The sequence below is a fragment of the Phyllobates terribilis genome, unplaced genomic scaffold (genome assembly GCF_046119375.1).
Source record: "Phyllobates terribilis strain yellow unplaced genomic scaffold, ASM4611937v1 Scaffold_682__1_contigs__length_827410, whole genome shotgun sequence".
Lineage (NCBI taxonomy): Eukaryota > Metazoa > Chordata > Amphibia > Anura > Dendrobatidae > Phyllobates > Phyllobates terribilis.
Window position 1 is genome coordinate 721,568 of NW_027363442.1, and position 12,538 is coordinate 734,105.

Below are 12,538 nucleotides of genomic sequence, written 5' to 3' on the forward strand. Positions count from 1 at the left end.
GAGAGTTTGTGGGATGCAAGGAACCTTGGACTTTTCAAAAGGAAATCTTTATCAGTGAATGAATGTGTTAGACTTATTCTTTCAAGACTATACCTGATATATAAGTTGGACAGCAGAGGCGGTGGTGGCACAGATGCCGAAGGGATTTGGAAATTTAAAAAGTGGCATTACCATATCAAATACCAGTGATTTTTTTCTTTGTGATTCCTTGAAGTTTCTGCATTTGTGTTATGTAAAGGATGTTCCCTTGTGATTATATCTCGTCTTATACTACTGCTAAATAAATAGAACCATGATGATGAGAAGTTTTAAGTAGCAAATTTTGGAGAAATTCATACTGTTTGCTAAAAAACTAAACTGAATGGTATAAAAAAAAAAAAAAAAAATCTGTTCTTATCAGTTTAATATCTGATACGTCCCCTATCTGGGGACCATATATTAAATGGATTTTTAGAACAGGGAGATGGAAAAAGAGCTTGCTCTGTCCACTCCACGCATTGACCTGGTATTGCAGTATCTCCAGGACCGGTGCACCCCTTCTTTAATGCAGTTTCTAAAATCAGAAAGAATTGAATTCAATGTTTTTTGTTCATTTTGCTTGTTTGTCGGATTTTGGGATGGACTCTTTGGCTTTGCTTTTCTTCTCCTCATTGGATTTTTCATGTTCAAAGTTGCAGAAGCCAGATTACAAGCTCATTTTGGTTCAACTTCAGCAACTGTGCATTGCATTGCCATGTAATGTGATGCAATGCTATCTTTCTAGCTCTCCCTTTTTACTTCCTTTTGGATAAACAGACATATTAGGCAAGCATTTTGGAGCTTTCACCTAAATAACTACAGGTGGTGAGATAAGCTGCACAATATAATTGACCTTTCAGTATATTGTTGCACACACACCATCTATTTAGCAAATGCCCTTGTTATCAACAGCAGCCTTTTAAACTCACCTGAGCTAACAGGTATGTGCGCTGGTTACTCTGCTGCGCTTAAAATTTCTTTTTTGGTTTGCTACAATGCCTTTTCTGAAACGTTGTCTCCCTCTGCTGGAACACTGACTTCTTTCATTTAATGCCTGCAGACTATAAAAGAGAACCCAACCCAAAAAGTTTGGTTGATTAGTCTGTGGCATTCTGTTAAACTGTTGCTTATGGCGGTCTCTGTGAGCTTCTCAGCGACATTCAGCCAGCCAGGTATCCTGCCTGCAGTAGATGGAATGTGGCAATGGAACGCTGGCTGCGCGTGTCATAATAGGCTCTGAGCCTTTATATACCTGTGCACAGCAGCAGCCACCTTCAGTCTGCTGCTGGACAGCCAGCAGCAGCAGCAGCAGGAGAGGTATGTAATCAGGAGCCCTCCTGCTAAGGGTAGACAGCTGCTCGTTCCACCCCACCCCCCGCCTTAATTGGTTCTCCTCCCTTCCAACGGTGTTGAGGCGGGTGGGAACAGCAGGGGGTGAAGGTGCTGTGTTTAAAGAGGTGGAGTTATGCAGATCTAAAACGCGTGGATTGCAGCAGCAGCAAGCCGAAAAGTGCAGGCATGTAAGGGATCTAGAGGTTGACAACATGTCTTCTTAACGGGAGTCCAGGAGCTCATCTCCACAAATGGACTTTTCAGGATCCTTGGGTGGCTCCGTAGTTTGAAACCAATTCTGGTTATCGCTTCTCGGCCTTTTGGCTCAGACCTAGTGTTTGGACAAGAGGTTCCTTGTGTACTAGCCCTCGGCCTTCCAGCATTGCCACTTCGGTGGCTTAAGCTGGATGCTGCTATAGGGGGAGAGTGAGGAGGAAACGAGAAGGCGATTCCTGAAGCGACCATGGGTGTCAAGCTTCGCTTTGCTGGGACCGGGGATCCCCGGGTCAAGAATGCTTTCCGTATCGAGGTCTCTGAGGAGAAGAAGGACCATTTCTCGTTGTCATACCTGGTTAACGCCATTTTCTATGAAATCCTGAAGATCCAGAAGTCGGAGATCATCTGTTTGCAGGAGTTCAGAAGGGAGCATAGGTACGTCTTGGTGCTTTCTTCTATGGCGGCTTGCCAAAACCTTTTCAAAACTCTTCAAGTCCTTTCAGAGCACCCTCAGCTGGATGGACTTATCTTCACTGTACTCTACTCTAAGGGGGATATCCCGGTGGTAGTATTCATGCACAACCCCTTTATCTCCCGGGATGATATCACTGCATTCCTGAGAAGACACTGCATTTTTGTGCAATTCTCCCATAAAATCTTAAATGGAGAAGGGCTGTGGACTGGGAAGTATAAATACTTTGTGAGGTTTGGGATAGACCCTCATGGTCCTGGAGGTATTCACTATCCTCCCCTGAACTTTACAATTGGAAGAGACTCTGGATATCTGTTTTTTCCCGAGGCGCCATTGTTCTGCAGGAGATGCAACATGTTCGGGCATATCCAGGATTTCTGCAAACAATTGCCAAACTGTAGAAAGTGCAACAAGTACGGTCATCTGGCGAAGGATTGTTCCAACCCGGTGGTATGTGATGCCTGCGGGGAGGAAGGACATGTGATTCGGGATTGTAAGGCTAAAGTCAAGCCTAGGTCCTTCTCCGAAGTGACCAAAGGTAAGCCTACTGTCCCTGCTGTTACCCCACAGGTGACTACTGCAGAGATCAATGAGGAGACGGAGCCCCCTGAGGTTGAAGATCTGGTGGGTGAGGCCCAGACCCTGTTGGACCCTCCAGCCCCTGCTGGGCCAAGTATGGAGATCTCCGAGTTGGATGTGGACCTCCCTCATCAGTCCGAAATATGTGGTGAGGGTGACATGGATGTGTCTCTTGCTCGAACCCCTGCATTGTCCTGGGGTGCTACAGACGAAGAGGTGGCCAGGGATGGTGGCCAAGGAGACTTTACTTCTGGGAGGTCTTTTGATGATGATGATACTCCTGAACTGGCCAATAAAAAACCCAGACGAGAGTACTCACCTGCCAGCGGAGGGTGCGACAGTCCTGCAAGTGACCGCATTTACCCGCAGGATGTCTTCTCCCCTGATGCTCCTTACCTTGGCATCCCTGAGAGCATCAACACCTTTGGGGTGCTTTCCCAGTCTGATGATAATGGATGAGTATGGTGTGATCAACATTGAGTCATGTATTTCTTTTCTTTAATTAATGTCTTGCCAATCTGGTTGGGATGTAGTGTCCCTAAATGTAAGGCAGATCAGATCTAAAATCAGAAGAACAACTGTTCTGGACTACCTGAAACATTTAGGTGCTGATGTTTTTTGCCTTCAGGAGTGTGGGATTCAGGATGCTCCTTGTGACAAAGACTGGCCTTACGGACAGCATATCTGGTCAGGGTCTAATCATAATAAAAATGATGGGGTGGGGATATTAGTTGGGAATAAAGAAATCTCTATTGATAGTTATATTGTGGTGGAGGTGGGCCGATGTTTAATTGCATTTTTGAGTTATAGAGGGTGGCGGGTCAGAATTATTAATTTATATTGCCCTACAGGGAAGGAAGAGCGGCTTGCTCTTCTTGAAAAATTAAGTTTTTTTCTTCCAGGGAAATCTCCCACTATTTTTGTTGGGGACGTTAATTGTGTCACAGAAGGAAAGTGTGACATAACAGGAAAGAAATTGTCCCATTTAATTTGTGATTTTTCCTTTTTAGATGCAGCAGTTGTTGTTCTTGGCATGCCACCACCGCCGACATACCATGCTGACCGTGGTGAGATTCATTCCAGAATTGATTTAATGTTATTTTCTAAAAATATGGTATGTTTGGATTTTTCTCAACAAAAGGTACCTTTTTCGGACCATGAATGTTTGAGAGGCGTGTTTTGTGCGAATGGTGACCAAGTGTATGGCGGTGGGGTATGGAAGTTGAATGCAAGGCTGTTAGAGGATGATGAGGTGATGAATGAGTTTAATGTAAAGTATGAAAGATGGAGAATGCGTAAGAAGGATTTTGTGTGTGTTCTTGACTGGTGGGACTGGGTGAAAGTGCAATTTAAAACTTTCTTCAAAAAGTGGGGCTATAGAAAAGCTGCCAGATATAGGAATAGGTTTAATGACCTTAATAGACGGATTGACTGGTTGAGAAAGTGTGTTGCAAGTGGTTTGGAGATGTCTGATCAACTTACTGAGGCTAAGAATGAATTGAAGCGTGTGTTGGATGAGAAAGGAAAGGAAATTATATATCGTACTAAAATTGAGCACCTGGAGAAAAATGAGAAGTGTACGAGGTTCTTTTTTAAAAAAATGAATGGTAGGAAGACTGATATGAATGAAGTTGTGAATGAAAGTGGAACCAACTGTATGGGTGAGGATGTGCTGAAAGAAGTGAATAGGTTTTATAGCAAGTTGTATGATGAGAAATGGATTGACTCTGGGCTTGTGTCATATGTTCTGAATGGTGTGGAGAAAAAACTTGATTCTGAGGAGCGTGATCTGTTGTGTGAGGATGTAGTTCTGGATGAAGTGAAGAATGTGGTGTGGAGTGCTAAAAAGAGTAAGACTCCTGGAAAAGATGGTATACCTGTAGAGTTGTATGTGAAAGCATGGGAAGTTTTGGGAACAGATTTGACTGAGGTATGTAAGTATATGTGGGTGAATGGTAGGTTGTGTGAATCAATGAAAGAAGGAGTGGTTGTGCTTGTGTATAAAAAGGGTGAGAGGAAACGTTTGGAAAACTGGAGACCAATAACACTGCTGAATTCGGATTATAAGGTCTACAGTAAGTTACTGGCAAATCGTATGCGTGAAGTGATTGGTAGTGTTGTGGAGGAGGACCAAGTATGTGCAGTGCCTGGAAGAAGTATGAGTGATAACTTGTTATTGTTGAGAGATATGATTGGGGATTGCAAGGATAGAAAGCAGAAATGTATGACTTTAGCTATTGATTTTGAGAAGGCGTTTGACAGGGTTTCGCATGTGTTTTTGTTTAAAGTACTGGAAAGAATGGGGTTTCCTAGAGAATTTGTGAATTGTGTAAAATCATTGTATGATTGTGTGTCAAGTGAGTTCTTGGTTAATGGGTGGCTGTGTGACAAAGTGAAGATTAGGTCAGGAGTAAGGCAGGGGTGTCCTATGTCCCCCGTCTTATTTGTATGTGTAATAGAACCATTGTTATGTTTGATTAGACGGGATAAAATGATGAGAGGTTTGTTGGTGCCTGGTAGTGGTGGTAAGCATGTGAAAGTGTTAGGTTATATGGATGATGTTGTGGTTGTGAGTGAAAGTATGGCTTCTTTGAGTAGAATTAAATTGCTTTTGGATTTTTTTGTTGGTGCGTCTGGTTTTAGGGTAAATTGGAATAAATGTAGTTTTAAATGTTTTGGAGATAGTAGTATTCGTATGGATGGTGTAAAGTGTGAAGTGGGTGCAATCAAGATTTTGGGCGTATTATTTAATGATGACTTAAAAGGGAATGAAAGTTGGGAAGAGTGTGGTATGCGGGTTGAACGTAAATTGAATTTTTGGCGAATGAGAGAATTGACTCTGCGTGGTAAGGTATTAATTATCAAAGCAGTGATTCTCCCTATCCTGCTTTATGTGGCGACTGTTTTTCCTTCTCCTTACAGGAAAATTAAGAGAATAGAGAAGTTGGTATTCACATTCCTGTGGTGTAGTAAGATGGAGAAGTTGAAGCGGGAGAGCCTTTTTAAGGCTTGTCAGCATGGTGGGCTGGCCTTTCCCAATATTGAAGTTTTTTTAGGTCTTAATTATATTAAGACTGTGGTTATTTTGCTGGGTAAAGGCAATAAAGGTGCTTTTATGGCTAATTATTCTGCTGGATGGATGTTGTATGGGTTATACTGGAGGAAGAGAGATGCGAGTGTGCCTGTGGCCTTTAAGTGTCCTGTTTGGTATGAGGTGATTGAGAAATTTGTGAGAAAGCATGATTTGTTGAGTGTGGGAATGAATGATTTTAGAATGACCAAGAATGTGGTGAAAAGAATGAGTGCAAATGAGGTAGAGTGTAATATTGTTGGGCTGAGAGGGAATGAGGTTTCAGATGCATGGAAGAAGTTAGATACGTTTGGGATGTCAAACAAACAGAAGGATGTTGTGTGGATGACTTTACATAATATTTTACCTGTGAGAGAAGTGCAGAAGAAAAGAGAGTTGATAAGAACAGATGTGTGTCCGAGAGTGGGATGTGGTGGTTGTGAGACTGTGAGGCATGTTATGTGGGATTGTGAGTACGCGTACAGTGTGTGGAAGTGTGTAGGTGGATTGTGTAAGGGTTTAGCAGGCGTGAATTTTGTGGATTGGCGTGTGGCGATGTTTGGAATTGGTGCGTGTAGTCGGTCTAAAGATAGAATTTTATGGTTGATAATGGCTTGTGTGATGGAGAGTTTGTGGGATGCAAGGAACCTTGGACTTTTCAAGAGGAAATCTTTATCAGTGAATGAATGTGTTAGACTTATTCTTTCAAGACTATACCTGATATATAAGTTGGACAGCAGAGGCGGTGGTGGCACAGATGCCGAAGGGATTTGGAAATTTAAAAAGTGGCATTACCTTATCAAATACCAGTGATTTTTTTCTTTGTGATTCCTTGAAGTTTCTGCATTTGTGTTACGTAAAGGATGTTCCCTTGTGATTATATTTCGTCTTATACTACTGCTAAATAAATAGAACCATGATGATGAGAAGTTTTAAGTAGCAAATTTTGGAGAAATTCATACTGTTTGCTAAAAAACTAAACTGAATGGTTTAAAAAAAAAAAAAAAAAAAAAAAAAAAAAAAAAAAAAAAAATCTGTTCTTATCAGTTTAATATCTGATACGTCCCCTATCTGGGGACCATATATTAAATGGATTTTTAGAACAGGGAGATGGAAAAAGAGCTTGCTCTGTCCACTCCACGCATTGACCTGGTATTGCAGTATCTCCAGGACCGGTGCACCCCTTCTTTAATGCAGTTTCTAAAATCAGAAAGAATTGAATTCAATGTTTTTTGTTCATTTTGCTTGTTTGTCGGATTTTGGGATGGACTCTTTGGCTTTGCTTTTCTTCTCCTCATTGGATTTTTCATGTTCAAAGTTGCAGAAGCCAGATTACAAGCTCATTTTGGTTCAACTTCAGCAACTGTGCATTGCATTGCCATGTAATGTGATGCAATGCTATCTTTCTAGCTCTCCCTTTTTACTTCCTTTTGGATAAACAGACATATTAGGCAAGCATTTTGGAGCTTTCACCTAAATAACTACAGGTGGTGAGATAAGCTGCACAATATAATTGACCTTTCAGTATATTGTTGCACACACACCATCTATTTAGCAAATGCCCTTGTTATCAACAGCAGCCTTTTAAACTCACCTGAGCTAACAGGTATGTGCGCTGGTTACTCTGCTGCGCTTAAAATTTCTTTTTTGGTTTGCTACAATGCCTTTTCTGAAACGTTGTCTCCTTCTGCTGGAACACTGACTTCTTTCATTTAATGCCTGCAGACTATAAAAGAGAACCCAACCCAAAAAGTTTGGTTGATTAGTCTGTGGCATTCTGTTAAACTGTTGCTTATGGCGGTCTCTGTGAGCTTCTCAGCGACATTCAGCCAGCCAGGTATCCTGCCTGCAGTAGATGGAATGTGGCAATGGAACGCTGGCTGCGCGTGTCATAATAGGCTCTGAGCCTTTATATACCTGTGCACAGCAGCAGCCACCTTCAGTCTGCTGCTGGACAGCCAGCAGCAGCAGCAGCAGGAGAGGTATGTAATCAGGAGCCCTCCTGCTAAGGGTAGACAGCTGCTCGTTCCACCCCACCCCCCGCCTTAATTGGTTCTCCTCCCTTCCAACGGTGTTGAGGCGGGTGGGAACAGCAGGGGGTGAAGGTGCTGTGTTTAAAGAGGTGGAGTTATGCAGATCTAAAACGCGTGGATTGCAGCAGCAGCAAGCCGAAAAGTGCAGGCATGTAAGGGATCTAGAGGTTGACAACATGTCTTCTTAACGGGAGTCCAGGAGCTCATCTCCACAAATGGACTTTTCAGGATCCTTGGGTGGCTCCGTAGTTTGAAACCAATTCTGGTTATCGCTTCTCGGCCTTTTGGCACGATCTATCAGGTTTACCTGTGTGGTCTTGCCTGTGAGGTGCTCTTGGTACCCTTTCTCTCGGCCTGGGGGGATCGTTCCTTTTCGGAGGGACTTAACCCCCCTGCTGCTATTGGGAGGAAGGATTAGTCCGGGAGCAACGGGAAGGGATCCCATGAAGGCTTGCGCCTTTCAGAGAGAAGAGTCGGTACGTTCCTGAGTGAAGGATGCCGGCAACGCTCACATATTCATCGGGTGATGCCCGGATGCGGAACACCGTGAGGATTGAAGTTGGAGCAGGATCGAGGACGGAGAAGAATTTGGATTACATCTGCCATAGGATTCTGCTTGGAGTTCTGGAGTTTCGGCGGGAAGACATATTCTGCTTCCAGGACAATGAGTACAAGGGGACTTACACCATCACCTTCAAGAGCCAGGGATGCTGTCACCATCTCGTACAAAAGGTAAATGAGAAAAACTACTTGGATGAATTGGATGGACTAACCTTTTGTCTCTTGTATGCCTATGACGAGATCCCTATCGTGGTGCATTTCCCGAACCCCTTTGTGGAAGCTGCAGACATCTCGACCTACCTTTTCCGTTATTGTGACGATCTGAGATACCTGGGCACTGTGAAGAACGCTGTAGGCTTCTGGTGCGGCAAGAGGAGGTACATGGCCCGTCTAAAGAGGGACCCAAGCGGAGTGGGAGGAATGCTACACCCTCCCTCAACATTTGTGATCGGTAAGAGCAGAGGCTACTTATTTTACCCTGGAATGCCGGTATGTTGCAGGAACTGTGGACAAATGGGTCATACCCAAACGTCCTGCACGGGCAGGAAAGTAGACCGCTGCAATAATTGCAGCTGTTACGGACATTTAATGAAGGACTATCCCGCTGGGAGGAAATGCAATCTTTGTGGTGAGGCGGGGCACATGTTCCGAGGATGCCCCAACAGGACCAGGACCAGGACCTACGCAGAAGCTGCATCTTCTGCAGCTGAGCCGATGCGCCCGCCGGTCTTCACTGGCGGGCCGGCGTCGGAGGGCGGTTCGAAGGGCGAGAAGGCTGGGATGGAGCAGGGAGCCGGAGGCCCCTCTGGGGCGGCCCCTGCATCGAAGTCCCTTAACGATGGGCGTTCCTCGCATGGACCGGAGCGGAGGTGTCCTCCTTCTGGGAGGGTACCCTCCGTGTCGATGGTTCCCGATACCGATCCTGTTGGGCTGGAGGGTGGTGCCCCTGTGCGGTTGGCTACAGGGGACCACGCAGCGATGGCCTCAGGATCTTCCAGGGCGATTAGCCAGCCAGATGAGGGGGCTTTGCTTCTAGGTGGCGAACATCAGGGAATCGGTGTTGGTGATCTTATCCTGATGGACCAGTCTCTCCCCCTGGAGGAGGTGGAGGAAGAGGAGGACTGCACCAGTGACCTAGTGGAGTCTGCCCCGAAAAAGAGACGGAATGTCGAAGCCCCAGCGTCTCCTGGAATGTGGCTGGGAACCGTGACCTACGAGGGGGCAACCGCCGGCTCACAGAATATCGAGTCGTTTGGGTCCTCTAGCCCGGATGTCCTGGAGCAATTTGACATACAGGGCTTTGAGTCAGGTGTCCTCATGGAAGATCCACCACCCTGACCTATGAATGCCGACATTAAGACTTGTCTCACTGAATGTGAGGTCATTAAAGAGCCCAGTTCGTAGGGCTGCTCTATTTAAGTACTTAGAAACCACTGACTTTGACATATGTTTATTACAGGAATGCGGGATACAACATGCACTAAATTATAATGACATCAAGACAGATTGGAGACTGGGGCCCTCCATCTGGTCTGGCTCCAATGACAACAAGTCAGCGGGGGTGGGCTTCCTCTGTCGTGGGAGAAATATTACTGTAAATGCTGTCACAGAAATAGTACCAGGCAGAGTGGTTTTAGTGCATTTTAAATTTAATGGTTTTACCCTACGTGTAATGAATATTTATGCTCCCCCTGATAAGCAAGAGAGAATTAATTTATTTGGGATATTGCCATTGTACTGTACTGGGTCATCTCCCCTGATCGTAGGGGGTGATTTTAATTGTCTTTGTGCTAGTGAACAACGAGCGGGGGGTGACCCTTTACGCAAATTGGATAAGTCATGTCATCTATTGAAAGATTTTATAACTGATTTTAAATTATGCGATGCGTGGAGGTCACTCCTGCCGACGGACCCTGGTTATACGTGGTCCGGAAGAGGGGTGTCCTCCAGGATCGATTTTATTTTCCTATCAGATGATTTTAACCCTGTAAAATGTGTTTTAACATCAAATATATTTTCTGACCATAAGGGCTTGGAGGTGCACCTAGAATACCGGGATGAACAGAGGGTCAACAGGGGCCTCTGGCGTCTAAGTACTTACCTGCTGGAGGACCCTCTGATTCGACAAGACTTTGGTAAAGCCTATCAAGCCTGGCGGCGACAAAAACCTTCTGATGCCCCTATGGTAACCTGGTGGGAAAATTTGAAAAAAAAAGTCAGAATGTTTTTTATAAAAGCAGGGAGACGTAAAGCTAGAGAGAAAAAAAGATGTTTTAGTGATCTTAATACCAAACTACAAACACTTTTTAAATTCAAAGAGCTAGGGGTGGAGGTGGGAGATGATATTGCTAGCCTAAAAACTGAAATCCAGAACTGCATAGACACAAAGGGGAAAGAGATTATTTTTAACTCTAGAGTGCAGCACTTGGAGGAGGGGGAGAAGTGCTCTCGCTTCTTCTTCAAAAAAGTCATGGATAAAAGAGAAGTGATCACAAATCTAGAGGGTGAAACATCTATGCAGGGAATGTTGAATGCTACTTTTAACTTTTATAAGCATCTTTTTAGTAAAAAGTGTATAGATGAGTCCTTTTTATCTGATGCTCTTAATGATCTCGATTTTAAGTTAAATTTTACAGACCAGGAGTTTTTAGAACGCGATATTGTTTTAGAGGAATTATTTTATGTTTTTAAAAGTTTCTCTAAGGGTAAAGCACCTGGGTGTGACGGACTACCTGTAGAGTTTTATCTTACTTTTTGGGACATTTTAAAAGAGGACCTTTTTATGCTTTTTAAAGAAGTTTTTATTTGTGAACAGTTGCCATTTTCGTGGAGGAGAGGAGTGGTGTCTTTGATATATAAAAAAGGTGATCGCAGTGCTCTAGCGAATTGGAGACCCATAACTCTCCTAAACGTTGATTACAAGGTACTTGCTAAGGTGGTTGCAAACCGGCTCAGGAGTGTCATTGCCAAACTGATCCGGCCTGAGCAGGTTTGTAGTGTACCAGGCAGAAGTATTTCAGAGGTTTTAAACGTATTAAGGGATGTAATTTGGTATTCCAGAGACCGGGGTCAAAATGTAGCTCTTTTAGCCCTAGATTTTGAAAAAGCTTTCGATAGAGTCTCTCATAGATTTCTTTTTAGAGTTTTAAAAAGAATGGGTATCCCTAATATGCTTTTAAATTGTATTAAGATTTTATATAAAAATTGTTTTAGTCAAATTTCTCTTAATGGCTTTTTAACAGATGGAGTTCCCCTTGAGTCCGGAGTGAAGCAGGGATGCCCCTTGTCGCCCATCCTGTTCATCTGCGCCATGGAGCCCCTGCTGAGCGCAATAAGGAAAGACAAAGTGATTAGAGGGGTTCCTGTTCCTGGCGGAGGTGGCAGTGATGTGAGAGTCTTTGGCTACATGGATGACGTGACGGTTGTGTGCGTGGACCCTGCTTCCCTCCGGAGGGCGGTGTTGCGCATTGAATTTTTTTCCCAGGCATCCGGGTTTAAACTTAATTTAAATAAATCTGAATGTCTGACTTTGGGATCCTGGGACACCGCCCAACTCCCGCAGCTCACTATAAAACGAGACAATGTAAAAATTCTTGGAGTTGTTTTTAACGAGGAGAATGTGGGAACTCAAAGCTGGGAGAATGTCATAGAAAAAATGTCAAAGAAAATATCATTTTGGGGTTTGAGGTCCCTAACAATGGAGGGGAAAATTTTAATTATAAAATCAGTGTTGTTACCCCTCATACTGTATATAGCTATGGTGTACCCCCCCTCTGATGTTTTAATTAAAAAAATGACTAGGATGATCTTTATGTTTTTATGGAACTCCAAAATGGAAAAATTAAGGAGAGAAATAATGAGGAAGAATAAAATGAACGGCGGAAGGGATGTCCCCGATTTACATATTTATTTGTATTTAAATTATTTCTGCTTTTGTTTCAAACATTTTAATGGTAATAGTGCGCTAAGTTATTTTTTAAAATATACTTGTGGGATGATTTTTAAAAGATGGTTTAAGTTGTCGTTGAATTCCCCTGTTTTACTATGCCCCCCCAAACACCAAGCAATCTTAGAAAAGACTGTTCGATTTTATAGCCTTGGTGATTTTAATATGGACATTTTTAAAGACCGCAAGAAGCTTTTATCTTTTCTGAGGAGGAATGAAGATGTGACCCCCATAGTAAATTTCTCAGAAGAGAGATCGAAGCAAGTTTGGAAGAATGTCTTCGGGAAATTCTTAGCAAATGGACATAAGGA

The 12,538-nt window shown here is 43.5% G+C and overlaps 2 pseudogenes; both read left to right on the top strand.

Moving 5' to 3' along the window:
- The first annotated feature begins 334 nt into the window (after positions 1-334).
- On the top strand, positions 335-539 carry LOC141235766 (U2 spliceosomal RNA; annotated as a pseudogene).
- A 6,133-nt stretch (positions 540-6,672) lies between these two features.
- LOC141235784 (U2 spliceosomal RNA) lies at positions 6,673-6,873 on the top strand (annotated as a pseudogene).
- Positions 6,874-12,538: the final 5,665 nt, after the last annotated feature.